This window comes from Hypanus sabinus, chromosome 19 (genome assembly GCF_030144855.1).
Source record: "Hypanus sabinus isolate sHypSab1 chromosome 19, sHypSab1.hap1, whole genome shotgun sequence".
Taxonomy (NCBI): Eukaryota; Metazoa; Chordata; class Chondrichthyes; order Myliobatiformes; family Dasyatidae; genus Hypanus; species Hypanus sabinus.
Window position 1 is genome coordinate 35097952 of NC_082724.1, and position 20481 is coordinate 35118432.

The 20481-nt window shown below is 41.5% G+C and overlaps 1 long non-coding RNA gene across 1 annotated transcript in view; it reads left to right on the plus strand.

The window, feature by feature from the left end:
• The first annotated feature begins 3742 nt into the window (after positions 1-3742).
• The window catches only part of LOC132377877 (uncharacterized), a 29865-nt gene continuing 13126 nt past the window's right edge, over positions 3743-20481 (plus strand). Inside the window, exon 1 of the long non-coding RNA XR_009506824.1 lies at positions 3743-3782. This is a non-coding gene — a long non-coding RNA (uncharacterized LOC132377877). The remainder of the gene's footprint in view (positions 3783-20481) is intronic.

Genomic DNA, 20481 nt, shown 5'->3' on the forward strand with positions numbered 1-20481 from the left:
GCACCAAGCTCAAGGAATGGAAAGGTCTGGAGTGATATAGCCAGCTCAAAGAAAGCACCCACTGTAATGCACGGGACACTTTTGGTAAATACAAAATTAACAATCAAGAAATTTAAAAATTGATTAAAACATGTTTAACTTATCATTAGATCAAGCGCAATGATTTAAACATGTATTATATTCATTTCTTTCTTCCTTATTCAAATGAATGGGCTCATCATTTCAGACTACCAAGTCACACAGTCCAAGAACAGAATCCCCAGTGTAAATGCTGGAACATCTCAGTATACTCCCACTTCATCGACGCATTCTAATTCGGAAATGGCTAGCAGAGCTCCATTATCACCAGATGCCACAAATTTGAGAGTACTCAGCTGTATAAAGAGAACAATAGAGAAGCTACGTGAACAAACATGGAAGAATTTAAGGGGATATATTCTAAGACATAAATGGACATATATCCATTAACCGCTGGGAGGTTAGAAAAATTATGAAAAATATGCAATTGAAAGAGGGAGGACATGTTGATAAATTTGTAAAATAACATCTTCGAGATGATTGGATAAAATAAAATAGGTCTAAAAATAGGTCTATTTAAGAAAAAGCAAAAATAATGTATTGCTAAATATTACTGTAATGCCCTGGTTAAGATTTCTACTGCTATGCTGTGAAGTATTTTACTTTAGCTGTTTTCTGTAAAAGCATTATGTCCTGCTGGGAAGAATGTTTTGGCTTTGGCTAACGGTAAGGAGCCATGTTGTCCAAGTTAGAAATGTTGCATCAGCAAATTGTAGCTTTCTGCCCAGTAGAAGATTTGGGAGAGCTGGGAGGGATCAAATTTCTGAGGGACTGTAGTCTGGTTTGGGGTCTTTTGGCGGGAGCTGTGGAATGGGACAGAAGGGAAGATTCCCGCAGAATGCTGTCGGAAGGAAGTCCCCATTGCAAGAAGTGCTTTGTGCAGATGAATGGTTCTAAGGAGCAAGGGCTAATACTCCTGAGAGAGCCAATTCATGCAAGAAGATCTTTGAGAGAAAATCAGATTGTGGTGGGTGAGTAAAGCTATACACACAGAGTGTGGGTTTAGCGTGTGAGTAAAGCGATACACCCCCCAACTACTCCAGAAATGAGCTCCAACATATAGGTGCACTGGTTCAACTGTAATGGGCCCTTTTATCTTTCTCTGTTAACTGTTGATGCAGTTGAAAATTGGTAAATATACTTACTGTATAATTTTATGCTGGTGTACAATCCATCATTTGTGGGCTACCAATTACTTTGTATGGGCAGTACTTACACAGCATTTGCTCAAATTGCAGTACTTTTAATCAGAACATCCCGACGTTCCTGTGTGGCTGAACCCCAAATCATACCGACCCTAGAGGTATATTGTTTATGAAAGATGGCCTTCTCACCACTGAGTCACGTGGCTGTTAGCAGCTAGCTAACGAGCCAAGTTTGTAGACGAGCCCCGGTGAGAGGGTTACATTACAAACCAATGGTTTAAATAGAATTAGCTTATTGTGCCTGCTTTCTGTCTGCTCTGTTTGTTCAGTCAAAGAACACTGCAGACGTTTTGTATATACAGACAAATGAAATGGAAGATAAATCCATTCTTTGTGCTGCTCGTTGATCATTTGTTCATAATCGACCCAACATTTGTTAAGATTCAGTGATCAGCAGCGTGTTATCAGTTGATGAATTTTTGGTGAGAATCTGAGTGACAGGTGCTGATTTTCTTGCCTCTATAACAACCGTTGCTAGCATGTATGCTTTGCAAAATCAATCATTCCAAAATGAGCAGCTTTAAGACATGGATGATGCAGAGCGAACATTTGAAGGTGTGAGATTTATAATCATTTGCAGGTACACTCTGTTTTTTTCTGGTTTTGTGCCAGCTCTCACGACAGAAGAAAAAAGAAATAATTTGTCATTTTATAATTTTTCGTTTCTGTGACGAGGATTGAAACGCATTTCAGAGATGGCTATGTAGAATAATTCTCATGCAGTTCTTTCAATCTTTCCCTTTGCCGCTCAATCAAAATGCAGTCGAATGTCTGAGGGTAATAGCATGCCTGTTGGAAAAGAACTAACTTGAATAGTCTTATAAATTCACTGCGGGAGCAACTGTACCAAAAGTAAAAATAAACTCCAACAGTAACAGACAAAGCAAGTTATTTTATCCAATCACTCCTGCTGGGATAAGGTAAGTGGCCCATTTTTTATTTTATCCAAATTTTCTTCCACCAGAACCATAGGTACTTTGAAAATTAGTGGCAGCAACAGGCTAGTCATCTCGTGAAACTTTCTCCTCCTTTCAACACCATCATAACTCATCCTTCAGCTTCTTCCTTTTCTTCGACAGTAATTGAGGAAGACATACTTTCACTCTGTTTTTCTTGGATCTGAGGTGGTGACTGCTCAGCGTCGAATAATGGGGCTGCAAGGACAATTCAGCTGCACCATCCGATTGGACCTCTGTCCGTGACCTCCCCATCGTTTGCGATCACTTACTGTGCAGCACTTGCTGCTTACTGCAAGCTCCTGAAAGCACTTGGTGAGGTGGGTCTCTACAGAACTCTGCACTGCCCTTGGTCATTGGTGCAGGGTGGAGGTCATGTGACAAGCCCCCTCATGCGCTGATGCTGTGTGATGCTTGGTCATCAAGGATGATTGACAAAAAGATCTTTGGAGATGCTTCTTGTACAGCCTCATATACACTCCCAATGAATCAAAGATGACTCAACAATAGCACCGTGCCAGCTTTCTGAGAGCACGGATAACTCTGAAATTAGTTAAAGTAAAAACTTGCGCTACCTTCTTTTAAGACAAGGTCAATTAAGTCAGGATGTATAACATTTCTTGTGACACCTACCCACAGCTTGGAAACATTCTGAGTGGTTGCACTATGGTCTGGTATAAGAACTCCAAAGCACAGAGACAGCAGAAGCTGCAGAGACTGATAGGCTCAGCCATCATGGGTACAGCTCTCCCAACCACCAAGGACTTCGAACGCCATTATCAAGCATTGCTGATCTCCTGATCACGTGCTTGACTCTGTTGCCGTAGTGAAGTTTTAGCCTTCCTCTGTATTACAACAATGATTTTGAGTTGACCATGGAGAATGACCTTGGGCAGACAAAATTAAAGGCTGTAATCCATGTGGCTCAGCCAGAAAGCTTGCAAGTGTCCAGAATTGTCTACAAAGAGTATGGTCCATTTCCCTTGAGGGTACTGTTGTCGGAGGACCATTGGTTTCAAGTCACCGACAGGAATTTTCTGAGGTTGCAAAGGTGGGAGATTTTCTGTCTCCTTGCTGCCTCAGGGTTTGCAGCTGTAAAGAAGAATGTTGAGGCCAGCTAGTCAGGGTTAGCAGTCTGATAATCCAAAGCATTTGACTGAGGTTTACTAAAATATAGAAGTTTTGCTCTTTATATCCTTCTGTTTATCAGAGCAAAGTGAATTGATAAGAGTATAGTTAACTAAATCTTTGTGTTGTGAGTTCCATTGTTTGCTGGAATTTAGAGCAGGATGTTCAAGTCCTAGGATGTGACAACTGCTTTCTTAATAGCAACTATCATCCGCAGCTCAGCGCATCTATTAGAGAACTTGTTCAACTTGAGCTCTAGTTCATCTCATGTAAAGAGCAGATCTGTAGAGTTAGCTGGGTACAATGTCTTTTGTTATGTATTAACTAATGTTGAACAAACTGCTATTGATCTTTAACTCAGTCAGCACAGTAGACAGATGACAAACGCATGCTTGAGAAGGAAAAGTCAAAGCTGGTGAGTACTCAGATACATCCTTGGTATATATCGTTACCTTTGCTGATTAGTAATCTTTTTGCTTTCATCAATAAAAGATACATATCCTTTTATGGATGGCCTTGTCAATGCACTCCTGCTGAATATACTAGGCCTTATACAGGTCAATAAAAGCTACACAGGGAGGTGCCTGTTATGCATGATTTTTTTCTTGCAACAACACAGTTATATAAGGTCTATTCCTGATGCATGCTGAGCCCAAGGGTAGACTCAAGCTGTCTTATATGTGCCTTGAGGAAAGAAGAGATTTGAAGTAGTCTTTAACATTTATAGGACGATTTCCTCTTAACTCAAGACAATTATATTGCAACTAGGACTGAGCCTTTCCAGCCGAGTTCTTGCTCACACCTTGTCGACCCATGGTGATTAAACATATTTCTTTCTAGATTTGTTAATCTAGACTGCCCCCTTTGTTTTTGCATAGAGGTGTAGGGTTTTGTCCCTGGAAGTTTATTGGTTTTGCTTACAAACTTCTTCCTCGTCTGTTTTTAGGTGAATCAAAAGAATCTGATCATTCTTTGTTCTATGTTTCTATTCTTTGTTTTGTGCCCAGACACATTCATTTTAATGTCTTTTTCTACATATTTGTCTGCTGGATTTGATTTGGCTGCTTCATTGCCAGGAGCCAAAGAATTGCAGCAAATAAAGTATCATAGATCATGGCACGTTTCAAAGTAGATTTCTCTTTACACTCTGTCCAATGATCAAAATGTAAATGCCCACCATCAGGACGGCTTCATCTGTTTCTTTTCAGGCCCACGATATTGTTGTTCCATCATGGGCACAACAAAAATATTCCCTTCTTAAGTGAAAATGAATTGTTTTGTGCAGGTTCTACTAATAGAAAGCTGGTAACTTTCTGGACTTCCTAGACATTTTTGGAGGGCCTGGTTAAGAAAAAAGAATGGAGGTGCATAGCTGGTACAGGCAGATAGGAACAAATTTGTTGTTTGAGGAGTATAAGAAACGTAAGAGAACACTTAAGAAAGAAATCAGGAGGGTTAAAAGAAGATATGAGGTTACTCCAGCAGAGCTCTATCAGCAGAGGTGAAGAAGAATCCTGAGGGGTTCTACAGATATGATAAGAGCAAAAGGATTGCAAAAATGGAAGATCAGAATGGTAATCCATGCATGGAGCCAGAAGAGATGGGGGAGATCTTAAATGGATTTTTTTGCATCTGCATTTACTCAGGTGATGGACACAGAGTCTACAGAGGTGAGGCAAATTAGCAGTGAGGTCATGGACCCTGTACAGATTACAGAGGAGGAGGTGTTTACGGTCTTGAGACAAATCAGAGTGGACAAATCCCCAGGGCCTGACAAGATATTTCCTCAGACTCTATGGGAGGAAAGTACAGAAACAGCAGGGGTCATAGCAGAGATAATTAAATCATCCTTAGCGACAGGTGAGGTACTGGAGGATTGGAGGATAGCTAATGTTGTTCTGCTATTTAAGAAACGCTCTAAGAATAAACCAGGAGCCTGACATCAATAGTGGGAAAATTATTGAAAGGTATTCTTAGATACTGGATATATACTGTAAGTATATGGATAGACAGGGATTGACCAGGGATTGTCTGCATGGCTTTATGTGTTGTAGGTCATGTCTAACCAATCTTATACAGTTTTTTGAGTATGTTATCAGTAAGGTTGGTGGAGGTATGTTATCTACATGGACTTTAGGAAGGTATTTGACAAGGTGCTGAATGGGAGGTTGGTCCAGAAGGTGTGGCCACCTGGCATTCAAGATAAACTGATAAATTGCATTACACACTGGCTTTGTGAGAGCAGCCAGAGAATGCAAATGGTTGCCTCTCTGACTGGAGGGTGCCACAGGGATTGTAGCTGGGTCCATTGTTGCTTATTGTTTATATCAACAATCTGTATGGTAATGTGGTTAACTGGATTAACAAGCTTGCCGATGACATCAAGATTGGGGGAGTAGTGGTCAGCAAGGAAGGCAATCAAGCCTTGTTGTGGGATCTGGACAAGCTGGAAAAGCAGTGTGAACATTGGTAGATAGAATATAATGCAGAAAAGTGTGAAGTGTTGAACTTTGAGAGGACCAACCAGTATTGACCTTAAACAGTGAGCAGTAGAGCACCGTGGAGTGCTGTGGAACAAAGGGATCTGGGAATACATGTCCACAATTCATTGAAAGTGGTGCCACAGGTTGATAGGGTCATTGGCACATTGGCCCTCAAATATCACAATATTGAGTACGGGAGTTGGGATTTATGTTGAAGTTGTATAAAACGTTGGTGAGGCCTAATATGGAGTATTGTGTGCAGTTTTGGGTCACCTACCTACAGAGAAGATGTAAATGAGGTTGAAACAGTTCAGAGAAAATTTATGAGGATGTTACAGGGACTGGAGGACCTGAGTTATGAGGAAAGGTTGAATAGGTTAGGAATTTATTCTCTAGAGTGTAGAAGATTGAGGGGAGATTTGATAGAGGCATGCAAAATTATGAGGGGAATAGATAGGGTAATTGCAAAAAGGCTCTTTCCACTGAGGTTGAATGAAACTACATCTAAAAGTCATGGGTTAAGGGTGAAAGGTGAAATGTTTAAGGGGAACATGAGGGGAAACTTCTTCAGTTAGAGAATGGTGAGAGTGTGGAATAAGCTGACAGCACAAGTGGTGGATGCAATTTTGATTTTAATGTTCAAGGGAAGTTTAGACAGGTACACAGATGTATGGGTATGGAGGACTGTAGTCCACGTGCATGTTGATGGAAATAGGCAGTTTAAATGGTTCTGCATAGACGGAATGGGCCAAAGGGTCTGTTTCTGTGCTACAGTTTTCTATGACTCTGTAACTCCATGACTGCATCCTTAGCCTCTTTGAATATGATGATATTGGCAAAATTATAAAAGCACACTTGCTTTTCTTTTTTCTAAGTGTGAAAGGCAGATGTTCAGTTGCTGTGAATTGGTCAGAATGCTGTTTTTGCATCAAGGACATCCTTGGCAGTAGCCAGAGATTGGCTCATAGAATATCCCCACCATGTATAAGGATCAGGTTGATGATGTTAAAAAACATGAGTATGTTGAAATGCTTTAGAAGTGTCCAAGCCCTCTATGTTGGTGACACTGGAGTGAGGTTTTCCTATTGGCTTTGCATATTTGTTGTCTTAAGGTATGAACTCAGATAGGATGGGGGAGAGAATATCAGAGCCAAACTTCATTTTGTCTTTAGCTGACTTCCACGTGCAGCAGTCATTCCTAAATATGTTTGGGTTATTGCCCCCTTGGCTCTCAGACACTCCCCACTCCCTTTCTGGCCACTACATGAAAGCTATAAACAATTTTGATTTACGGTACACAGTGAAAGAAAATATGAACTGCAAATTCAAAGCAGAGCAAATAATTGCAAAATTTATTCAAATCTATTTAAACAACAAATAAAATTATTAAAACAAGAAAAGTTGCAGATGCTGGAAATCCAAAGCATGACACATAAAATACTGGAGGAACCGAGCAGGACTGGCAGTATCTACGGAACAGCGTAAACACTCGATGTTTTGGGTCGAGACCGTTCTTCAAGGCTGAGAGTGTCCTGATGAGGATAATAATAAAATTATTTCTTTACTTAATTACAGTATTCACTCCTTCATTGCTTTTCACTTTTCTAAGAGCTGGATGGACTTGGTGCAGTGATATCAGCTTCTAAACATTAGGTTGATGTCACCAGAAGGAGGGTCAGATTCCCACATTCAGCAACCTGCAGTTGGGTGACTGCACTGAAACATTACTCCAGTAAATGTGATACTGGGAAGGGAGTAAATAACATCTTGGTCTTTTTCCGCAGTGCTGGATAGTCTTCAGAGATTTCTTTCTGCAACCACAAGTGTTGATCTGATTTTTTGAACCTTGGCTTCCGCTCGGTCATTTTGTAGTGAGATCAATTCTTCCACCATCCTTCCTGTAAATTCCCCATTACAAGTGTTCAGGAATGGACTTATTACCCAGTCTGGAATTTAGATTGAGAGAAGATCCTGAAATCTCTCTGGCATGTCTTTATGCAGCTCACCCAGGTGGGCACATTATACCTGAAGACCATCACCTGGTACTTCTTTCTCTTCCAACTCAGAGATGCTCAAAAATTGGAAAAGGTCTCCATGCTGATGTTGCACATAAGTAGGGTTGACTTGGACAGAAATGTGAAGATGACTGTTTTGACCTTGAGATTCACATCACTTCCTTGCAATTGAAGAACTTTACAATTCAGACAAGTAAGCAGTGCTAGGCCTAACAGTCTTGACTTGATGACTTAATGAAGCATTTGAGTCCTCAGAAAAACTTTATCACAGTTTCAAAAAGCATGTAAAAGCATCTCTGTCAGTTTCCTTTGTGAACCATCTGAATTCTGTGTGCAACAGCAATAGAGAGCGTGGGACCTGATTTTATTCACCACTATGATAACAGTGTTTAATGATTTGTGCAGCTGACCACTTAGCTTTTTTGTGACAAGGTCTCGTCTGAATTACACAGCGTGTCATATATATGTTAGATACAGCTTTTTTCAAGAAAGCAAAAACCTCGGAGTGGTGTTGTGACGTTGATGGTGCTTCATCTGTTGCACAAACAAAAATGTTGGTGAGCAAAATGTACTTCCCTTTGAAAAACTGCTCAAAAATCTGAAACATTGACTCCCCCTTCAGATCTGTTTCTAGTCCCCTTTCAAATAACAACTCTTGAACTGTGCTTTCAACTTTTATGAAGCAAACATGAAGCAAAGATTCGTTGCCTGGCAAAGTTGACTCATCCAACTGCAGGGCAAATCCTGTTGTCCTAAGCATGTTACACAGTCTGTCTTCCACACTCTCAGACATTTCTCCTATTCATTTTGAACAGAGCTGCCACAGAATGGAATCAGTTTAATTATTTCGCCTGGTGACTTATGCAAAACCATACCCAGAGCCTCCCTTATTGCTGGCAGAATCTGTTCTTCTTCAATTGTATCGGGCTTTCCAGATTCAGCAATGAGCAATGAAATGTTGTATAAAGCTTGGAAATTATCAATGTTTTGTTGCGAAATGCTGGCAAATATGTTTTGAAGTGTTTTGCATTTCTGAAAGTTTTCACAAAGTGACTGAAAATAAGCCAAGTTTGCTTTGTCGGGGTGTATTCTCATCAAATGTTCGAGGAGCCCAGATGGTTTCATTGCCTCATTTGGAAAAAAAAACCAGGCACACTGGCTGCCGTTGGTTTCTTGGTGCTGGTATTATTCCATATTTCAGATACTCCACACTATACTATCTACACTTTGTTTTTGTCTGGCCTGTTTCTGCCATTTTTGTTATGGATTAATGACCATGGTCAGTCACCTATTGAGTCAGTCCAAACTCAAGCTCTGTGATTAATAAAGGGGAAAGTTGTGACACCTTAGTAACTCAGGCAAAACTGACTCTCTGCTTGAAGGTACATAAAGTGGGGCAGCAATATCTTGGCTGGGCTGTGAAATGCTAGAGAAATGCGGTCAAGGCCATTTGAAAGGACATAATGAACTTTAACCTATTGAATGCCACACCCTAATTCACAGGAATTGCATCACTGCATGACTAGAGTATGGGAATCGTACTGGCTTACACTGTAATACAGTAATGAACGGCAAAATCAGGATCCTGGTCTGGAAGTAACACAGTTTATTCAGTCCTGATATCTCATGATATTCCAAATACAGAAATATCACAATGAGCTTTGAGCAATGTCTAAGAGAATGGTGGGTTAGCAAGTGATGAGATGATTACGTGATCTTTGTAATCTAATGAGGTAGCAAGGATCAAAGCAACAGAAACAAAAAGCTGGAGGGATTCCGCAGATCAGGCAATATCTATGGAAATGTCTAAACAGTTGACGTTCCGGGCCTAGACCCTTCTTCAGGACTAGAAAGGAAGGGGGAGGATGACAGAATAAAAATGTGTGTGTGTGGGGTGGGGGGGTGGGGAGGGGATGGCTAGAAGATGATAGGTGAAGCCAGGTGGGTAGGAAAGGTAAGTGAACTTGTCAGGGGAGGGGAGTGGACCAGAGGAGAAAAGGAAGGAGAGGGGACGGAGTGTGAGGTGATAGGTAGGTGTGAAGAGGTAAGAGGCCAGAGTAAGGAATAGAAAAAGAATGGAGGGGGAGCAGATTTTTTTAACCGGAAGGAGATATTGATATTCATGCCATCAGGTTGGAGGCTACCAGGTGGAATATAAGGTGTTGCTTTTCCACTCTGAGGGTGGCCTCATCATGACAAAAGAGGAGGCCATAGACAGAGATGTCTGAACTGGAATGGGACTCAGAATTAAAATGCTTGGCCACTGAGAATTTCTGCTTTTGGCAGAAGGAGTGGAGGTTTTCAATGACGCTGCACCCCAATTTATGGCAGGTTTCACCAATGTAGAGTATCAAATGCTTATAATAATAATTAATTAATTTCTTAAGTTAAGCCTTTAATCCCTCAGCTACCCCTCCTCACTCTCTCCTTGGTCTTTATCACTCTCCTGGAAACTCCCACTGCCCCCAGAGATGGCAGTACTGCCCATTTTGAGAACCACTGTTTTACAGGAAAGGATAATTAGATTGTGACCACAACCAAAGATCCCAGATGATTTCTCCTCCCTTACCTTGGAATACTGATGCCAATTTAGTGGAGTATTGTGAACTCGGCACGTGTTTTCTATGAGCATGGCAATGTTTTGTATATACTTGACTAAGAAAAGGAAAGATCGCAGCTGTTATGAGAATGTGTGTTAGCTAAATTTGCCTACAGCTGCAGGAACAACTTCAACTCGTTCTTTTTAAGTATTTCCCTAAGGTCACAGGAACACCGAGAGTCACATCCGGTGGGAAATAAGGAACGGGTAACTATTGATAAGGCTTGCTCTACTCTGGAAACACAGGAAGTAAGAACAGGAATCCTTCATGTTTGGAGGATCAAAAAACAGATGCTTATTGTTAGCAACAGATGTTACAATTTGGAACGACTGTAACAACTTCTAAGATGATATATTTAGTGTCAGCATCCGGCTGGTCTAAGACCTTTGCTTAAAGTGTCCTTTTCTGTGGCTTGACTTTTTTTCCCTAAAGTTTAGATTTTATGATGCTATTTTGTGCTTATTACATAAGACGTATGAACGGAAGGGAAAGAATAATCCAAACAGAATGCTTTAGAAGAAGGCAAAACATTATTAGATGCAGCTGATAGAAACTTCATTGAAGTTTTTCATCAGAGCATTTAAGATGTATGTATTTTTGAGAAAGGGAAAATATTAAATTAATTTTAGTATAATTGCTCTGTTGACTGCTCTGAAATTGCCACAAGAAGCTATTTCTGAATATCTACTGACATTGCTCCAACACACAATATTGGTTATGAACAATAATTATGACTTTAAGGCTGTTTTAACTATTCTTGTGGTTGCAGTGTTTTGTTGGAAGTTCTGGAGAGACAGTACACTCAGTGGCCACTTTATTAGGTCCAGGAGTGGAACCTGGTGTGGTATTCTGCTGCTGAAGCCCATTCACTTTAAGGTTTGACATGTTGTGCATTCACAGATGCTCTTCTGCACACCACTTCGTAACACATGGTTATGTGAGTTACTGTCATCTTCCTGTCACCTTGAACTAGTCCTGCCATTCTCCTCTGACCTCGCTCACGAACAAGGTATTTTTGGACACAGAACTGCTGCTCACAAAATGTTTTTTTATTTTACACACCATTTTCTGTAAACTCTAAAAATCCCGGCAGATCAGCCCGTCTGCCACCAACAATCATTTCACAGTCAAAGCCAAATGAATCACATTTCTTCACCATTCTGATGTTTGGTCTGAACAATAACTAAGCCTCTTGACCATGTTTGCATGTTTTTATGTAGTTGCTGTCACATGATTGGCTGATGAGATATCTGCATCGATGAGCAGGTGAACAGGTGTACCTAATAAAATGGCAACGAAGTGGTGTGCAGAAGGTGCATCTCTGAATACACAACATGCCAAACGTTGTGCGTTCAGCAAAGTTTTTCTGCATACCGCTATTGTAACACGCGGTTATTTGAGTTACTGGCATCTTGAAGTAGATGAGATATAGTTGCAGAAGACCACAAACATACAGGAGATACCTAATAAAGTGGCCACTGAATGTATATAAGTTCATAGGTTCTGTTGAAACTTTTTAAAAAGAGGATTAGAACTCAATAAGCAGAAATACTCAACAGCAAGTTTAACAGTTTCATTTAATCAGCTGTTAGAGACAAGCTTCAGTGTTCAGTCTGATTCCTTTCTATCTTTCTGACATCTCTTACCTCCCTCTTATCTCTCATCTCTCTTTCTCTCCTCCCTCTCCCTCCCTTTACCTCCTCTCTCTTGCTCTCACTTTCCCTTTCCTACTGTTTTTAGCACATCATCACTGGTGTCAGTATCTTCCAGAAAATCTTTTTTTTCACTGCCCCTCCCCTACACTGCACAAATTTAAAATGCTTTTCATTTCCTTCCTCTCATTGCTCTGACGAAGAAGCATCAACCTAAAGCATTCACTGTTCCTCTTCCTGCAGATGCTGCCTGCCCTGGAGAGTATCTCCGGCACTTTTCCTTTAAATTTCAGATTTCCAGCATTCTTCGTTCTTTTTTCTTTAGAGAGGGAGAGATACTGGAAGGCTCCTAGCACCAGAGACAGCACGACTGAGTAAGAATGGGCACTTTCATGTAGGAAACTGAGAAAACAATCAAATCAAAGAGCAGGAACTCAGGTGAGGTGGAACTTACTGCCCGTGAGGGATCTCCTTGAAGGCTGATTGTTTGTCCCTATGATTGGCTTTTGAATTTTATCGCCAGCAACATTTGGTTGTTTGATTATAAAGCACTTCTGAATGACTTAAGATTTTGAGAAGTATAATATAAGCAGAAACATAGAAACATAGAAAACCTACAGCACAATACAAGTCCTTCAGCCAATAAAGCTGTGCCGAACATGTCCCTACCTTAAAAATGCCTAGGCTCACCCATAGCCCTCTATTTTTCTAAGATCCGTGTATCCACCCAGAAGTCTTTTAAAAGACCCTATCGTTTCCACCTCCACCATCACCTCTGGCAGCCCATTCCACACACTCACCACTCTCTGTGTTCAGAAAACTTACCCCTGACATCTCCTCTGTGCCTACTTCCAAGCACCTTAAAAATATGCCCTCACATGCTAGCCATTTCAGCCCTGGGGAAAGGCCTCTGACTATCCACATGATCAGTGCCTTTCGTTATCTTGTACTCCTCTATCAGGTCACCTCTCATCAGAAGTTCTGTCATCAATTGTTCCAAAAATTTCATTTATGTTGGCACCTTTGCAAGGTCAAAAACAGCTTTGATTGTAAAATCAGATGGCAGCTCAACTCAGGAGTTAGGTTCCATTCTGGCTCTTAAAACCACGTGTGTGACCACATGAACTCCTCCCCTCTGGAGAGGCCTGATCAAACCCAACCACGCCCACTTCAGGTAAAGAATTGCTCCAGCTCAGTGCAAAGGCAAGTTAGAATACAGCACTCCTGACCACTGCAAACTTAGAGAAAAGGGTTTCGATTCTGCAGCACATCAGATCAAGCTCTTACTGAATTCCTGCAAAATATCATAGACCAAACATCCTGTCTTTCCATCTGCAATGCTGTCTGATGCAGAGTGATTCTAGCATTTTCTCACTTACAGCTTTCCAACATCTGGATTGTCTCATTTTTGCATAATTGCTTGTTATTTTCTAATATTACCGTAAAGATTAGTTGTCCAATAATTCCAATGGCATTTTTTGCTGTAGGTTGTAAATGCAGTGATGGAAAGCACACTGATAGGTAACCTCTGCCAGTCACAGCAGTCTACACAAGTACACTACAGTCTATCAGAGATATTAATAAAAATGTGATAAGAATTGGTCATTTTGAAGGAGGATAGAATATTACTTGACGTCACTGGGAGAAACCTTATTGAGTGGGATGTGTCCCTGTCCTGTGTATTTGCAGAGAGAGGTTGGAGATCCACTAATTGGAGCCATGCACAAAATGCTGGAGGAACTCAGTGGGTCAGACAGCATCCATGGAGGGAAATGAACAGTTAATATTACAGATGAAGACCCTTCATCAACTTTGGAAAGAGAGAGGGAGACAGCCAGGATATAAAGGAGAGTTTAGGGGTAGAGCAAGAGTTGGTGGGCCGTAGGTAGACCCCGGTGAGAGGGGGAAGCTGGGTTGATAGGGGAGGTGCAGTGTAGGAATGAAGTAAGAAGCTGGGAGGTGATATGTGGAAGAGATATAGGGCTGAAGCAGGTCAGATCTAATAGGAGAGGACAGTAGACCACCAAATAAAAGGAAGGAGGTGAGGAAGGGGACAGGAGGGAGGAATCTCTGGGTAATTGGGAGATCAAGAGGGTGGGTGGAAGAGGGAAGATATGATGTGGCTGGTGGGATAAGTGCAAATAAAGTGGGGGGAGACAGAGGAATATCAGAAGTCAGAGAAATCTGCACCTAGTCTCGACCTGGCAGTGGAGATGCCTGCGGACAGACGTGCCAGTGTGGGAATGAAAATGGCTGCCACCGGGAGTGGCTGATATGGCAGACGGAATTGGAACTGTAATTAGTTTATTATCGTCACATGTACTGAGACGCAGTGAAAAGTTTTTCTTGCAAACTGTTTGTACAGATCAAATTATTACCCAGGTAGAATAAGGTAAACAATAACAATGCAGAATAAAGTGGAACAGCTGCAGAGAAAATGTTGCAAAGCAGTAAGGTGCAAGGCCATAACAAGGTAGATTGTGAGGTCAGGAGTCCATCTAATCTTACTAGTGAGCCATTTAAAAATCTTACAACATCGGAGTAAAGTTGTTCTTGGCCCTGGTAGTGTGTGCTTGCAGGCTTTAGTATCCCCTGCCCAATGGAAAAGAGGAGAAGAGAGAGTGCCTGGGGTGGGTGGGGCCTTTGATTATGCTCGACACTTTACCAAGGTAGCATGAAGAATAGGCGGGGATCATGGAGGGAAAGCTTGTTTGCATGATGAGGTGATGAGGTGAGCTGTGTTCACAGCTCCGTGCAGTTTTGTGTGGTCACAGACCGAGCAATTGCCATACCAAGCCATTATCATTCCAAACAGGATGGTTTCTATGGTGAATTGATACAAAGGTGCTTGCCAAAGCAATTCCACAACATGTGTTGGTACTTGCTCATGCAGAGGGGGTCACACCTGAGAACCAGATGCAACATGCGACACTGATGGATTCACATGTGACCAGCTGCCTCACCTGTCTGGGGTCAGGAATGGTGCTGAGGGGAGAGGTGTACGGCCAGGTGTAACACTTGGCGTGGTTGCTTGGATAAGTGCCTGGTGGAGAACCGGTGGGGAGGGATGGGCAGTGAATGAACACTGTGGAAAGTGGAAGGGAAAAAGCTGGAGATGGCAGAAGTTGTGGAGAATGATATGTTGAATGAGTAGCTGTGGGATGGTAGGTGAGGACAAGGGAACTCTATCCCTGTTGTGTCTGGAGCGATGAGGTGAGGGCAGACATTTGAGAAATAGAAGAGATACTGGTGAGAGCTGCATTAATAGCAGTGGTGGGGGCTGGGTGGGCTGCTCTGTTTCCTGAAAGAAAAGGACATTTCAGATATGATGGAGGGGAAAACCCCATCATGGGTACAGATGTGGCAGAGTTAGAATGGCTGAAAGAAGGGAAAGTCATCCTTTTAAGTGACAGAGTGGGAAGGGATGTAGTTAAGGTATATGACAGAGAACGCTTAGTAAGCGCAGTCGTTACACAAATGCGTTTTTACACACGCACACACACATTGTCTCGACACTGTGCTGTTATTGTGCTGAGTGTGCGCACTTCGATGACTCCACCCCCCTCCCCAACCCTCAGTTTATTCTCATAATGAGTCCTAAACTGAACCAATGTGCTTAGTGATTTTTTCAGACTGGCCTGGTTAAAATCTCCCAAAACAATGGTGAAGGCGTTAAGGTGCGCTGTTTTGTGCATGTTGATCCCATTACTCAGATCATCTAAAGCCTGCTTGACATTGGCCTGAGGTGGAATATAAACTACCAAAATCACCCTAGAGAGTTCCCGTGGTAGGTAAAAAGGACGGCACTTTACTGCTAGATATTCCCGGTCTGGTGAGCAGAATTGGGACAGCACTGATATACTTGTGCACCAAGAAGAGATGATCATGAGGTGCATTCCTCCACCTCTGCTTTTGAGAGACTCTGTAGATCTATCCTGGCGGCGTGTAGTAAACCCGTCGATCTGGATTGCTGCATCCGGTATGGAAGGGGTTAACCGGGATTCTGCGAAACAGAGGACAAATCTAATTAAAGCTACAAATAAAATTATTTCTTTATTTAATTACAGTAAAAAAAACAATTTTCATCTGTAATTTTGGAGTGTAAGTTTGTAGTCCAATGAGATCGAAGTCGTTGCAGTGAAATCAGCTTTTCAACGTCACCAAGAAAGAATCATAGAGCCCCGCATTCAGTAATTTGCAGTCTGTTACATTACTTTGAAAGAAGTTGGATGGCTGCACTGAAATGGCAGTTCACTAAATATGATGTTGGAAAGGCAATAAAGAACATTTTGACCTTCTTCCACAGTGCAGGATAACATTCAGAGATTTATTTCTGCAACCAGAAGAGTTGATATGATTTTTTTGTACCTCAGCTTCAGCTCAAAGTCATTTTGTAGCAAGATCTGATCTTCCTCCATCCTTCCTGTTAATCCTCATTACAAGTGTTCAGGAATGGATTTATTACCCAATCTGGAATTTAGGTTGGAGAAGATCCCGAAATCTCTCTGACGTGTCTTTATGCAGCTCACCCAGGTGGGCACAGTATACTAGACGATCATCAGCTGGTATTCTTTCTTTCTCTTCCAACTCAAAGATACTTGAAAATTGGAGAAGGTCACGATGGTCAATGTTGCAGTTAAATAGGGTTGGGCAGAAACGTGGAGATGACTGGTGTGATTTTGATAAGATTTACATCATTTCCTTGCAATAGAAGACTAATTTAATTAAACATTGTGAATAACTCTGACAAATAAGCAACGTCACACCTAATATTCTTCAACTAATTTCTGAATGAAGCATTCGAGGTTTCAAAGAATTTTATCAGAGTTTCAAAAAGCACTTAAAGTGCATCTGGCAATTTCCTTTTTAGAGCCAACTGACTTCTATATGCAACAGTAAACATTCAAACTATTCATTATTCTCAATACAAAGCACTCGAAATAGTCAAGAATTGAGAGCATGGGAATTGATTTTATTGACCACTGTGAAAATAGTATTTAATGAATTGTGCAGCTGATCACTTAGGTTTTTTGTGACAAGATGTCACCTGTGAATTACACAGTGAATGGCAAATATGTTAGTTACAGCTTTTTCCAGGGAAGTTATTACCTCACAGGGTGTCTTGTCATTGATGGTGCCCCGCCTGTTGCACAAGCAAGAATGTTGGTGAGTGGAACGTCTTTTTTTTGAAAAATTGTTGAACAACCTAAAATATTGACTCTTTCTTTGTATTTGTTTCTCATCTACTTGCAAATAACAGCTCTCGATCTATGCTTTCATCTTTTATGAAGTGAATATAACCAAGAAGCAAAGGAGTTTTGCCTGGGAAGGTTAGCTCATCCAACGGCAGAGCAAATTCTGTTGAAAGTGTGTGTGTCTACCACATTCTCCACTCGTCTTTGAACAGAGTTGTTGCTGAGCAGAGAAACACACACAAAATGCTGGAGGAACTCAACAGGCCAGGCAGCATCTAGGAAAAGAATAAAGTTGACGTTTCGAGCTGAAACATCGACTGTTTACTCTTTTCCATAGATGTTGCCTGACCTGCTGAGTTCCTCCAGCATTTTGTGTGTGTTTTTCAGATTTCCAGCATCTGCAGATCTTTTCTTGTTTGTCACTGAGCAGAATTGCTTCACTTATTTGATATGGTGACTTATGCACAACTGTACTCAGAACCTCCCTTACTGCTGGCAGAATCAGTTCTCCAGTTGTATGGTGCTTTCCAGATTTAGTGATAAGCAATGAAATGTATGAAGCATGCAGACCATAACTGTTTTGCTGTGAAGTGCTGGCAAACATGTTTTAAAGGGTTTTCCTTTTCTGAAAGTGTTCACAAAGTGACTGAAAATAAGCCAGGATCTTGATTGCTTAACTAGAGCATATTCTCTTCAAATGTTCAAGGAGTGTGGATGGTTTCATTGCCTCATTGGAAATAACCTTTTCTCTCAACAGACACCTTGGCTGCTTTTGGTTACTTAGTGCAGGTAAAATCCATATTTCAGATATTCCATTCTATATTGTCTGGCCTTTTTTGTTTAGTCTGATTCTGCCATTTTTGTTATGGACTAATGACCATGGTCAACTGTACATTGTTTAACAACAGCCTCATGTGCTGCAATCAATAAAGGGAAAAGTTATGACGCATCATAACTTTACTCTGCCTGAAGGACATCTTCAAGGTGGCACCAGTAAACAACATGATCAAAGGCGATGTCCTGCAGAATGTTCATGAAACTTTTACTTCCCCTTTCAAGTATGATTCTATGACTGAACTGAGTGCAATTGGAAACTGTGATTTACGTTTTGATGGTGCACTGCAGGGCCAAATGAGTGATCTGGCACTTTGCTGTCTCTGAGGGAGTTCAGTAAGGTTTGGAGCAGAGTGTGCAGCCAGAAGGCCTGGAGACGGGGTGCTAGCCCATGACTGGCTCCATTACTTCTCTCCATTGAAGCGTAGAGCAAGGTTGAAGTTGATGAGGATGAGAGTGGAAGACCAGCGGGTGTTTAGCACTATCTGTCTGTTTTTCTCTCCGTCTCACTAGCTGCTGTCAGAGGAAAGTGCAAGAGTCTTGGGTTCCATGTTGGCAGGGTTGATCAGAGAGGCTGCGGGCTTGTTTTCGGGCACATTGGGGTTCACGCTGCATATGTTCCTGGATTCTACTTACTCTTTATTTTGTTATTTTGAGCAGCTTGATCAGGGCGATTGATGTGGTCTGTGACACTTTGGCAAAGATGCCTTGCCCTGCGGCCTGCAGTGGGATTGTGAACTGAACTAAATCGAATACTACTGAACTCCCAGTCTGATGTATGATATGTGTTCTCTGCTTGCTTTTTGCCGTTTATGCAATTTGCTCTTTTTTGCTCATTGGCTGTTTGATGTTTTCTTGAACAGGTTCCATGGTGTTTCTTTGTTTTGTGGCTGTCTGTGGGAGGACGAATCTGTACGCATACTTGAATAATAAATGTCCCAAAGGAGGGTTTCAGCCTGAAATATTGACTGTTTACTCTTTTTTCCATAGATGCTGCCTGACCTGCTGAATTCCTCCAACATTTTTTGTGCATTAAGTTGGATTTGCAGCATCTGCAGACTTTCTTGTGTTTGTGATAATTAATGTACTCTGAACCTTTGAGGTCCAGTAAGTGGGGCAGCGATATCTCGGTTGGACCATGGGCTGGAGAAATGTGGTTGAGATGATTCAAAAGGGCAGATTCTGAACTTTACCCCATTGAATGCCATTCCCCAATACACAGAAATTGTGTCACTGTGTGATTATAGTATGGTAATTGTACTAGCTAACACTGTACTATAGTAGTGAATGAAAATAATGTGCACGCCAGTTCTGGAAATAACACAATGTCTTCAGTCCAGGTTTCTCAAGATATGTCAAATACAGAAGTATCACACTGCTTTTCAACATCTATAATGTGCTTCAAGCAAAGTCTAAAAGAACAGAGGGTTAGCAACAGAGGAGATGATTACATGATCATGGTAATCAACTTGGGATCAAATGCTTATAATCAGTAAATCATTTTTAAAGTTAACCCTGTAATCCCTCAGTTGCCCCACTTGCAACCCCCCACCCCCCATCAACGCCAGTGGGCAATATCGCTCACCTTGGGAACCATTGATGTGGTTGAACTGGACCTGGTGTTGGGTAAGGAGCCTGGCCGGGTGGCTGACCTATCAATAGGTGAAAGGATAGGGAAATGTGAACACAACTCCTTATGTTTAGATAGCTGTAGATAACAATCAGTATTGACAATGTGGGAGAGTATTAAATTGGAGTGGGACAAATTATGAGAGCCTTAGGCAGGAACTGGGGAGAGTTAACTGGAAGCAGCTGTTTTTGGGCAAATCCACATCCAACATGTGGAGGGTGTTTAAAGACCAACTGTATAGAGCATGGGACCAGTATGTTCCAGTAAACAAGGAAGGATAGAATGGCAAGGTAAGAGAGCCTTGGATGTTGAGTGTGGTGATGAATTTAGTCAAGAAGAAAAAGGGGAAGTATGTAAAGCTTTAGGAAGCCAGATTCAAACAAAGCCCTTGAGGATTATAAAGGAGCTAGAAAGAAATTGAAGAAGGGAGGAGGGGCCATGGAAAGTCCTTGGCAAGTGAAATTAAGAAGAATGCCAAGGCATTCTATACATACACCAAGATTTAAACTACGAAGAGGGTAGGACCACTCAAGGATAATGGGGTGAACATTTGCTTGGATGTGGGTGATGTTCTTAATGAATACTTCACATCAGTGCTTACCAAAGAGAAGGACAAGGAGAACAGGCAGATCAGTGCTGAGCATATGATATACTCAGACATTTTGAGATAAAGGGGAAGGTACTGTAGGTCTCTTAAATCACATC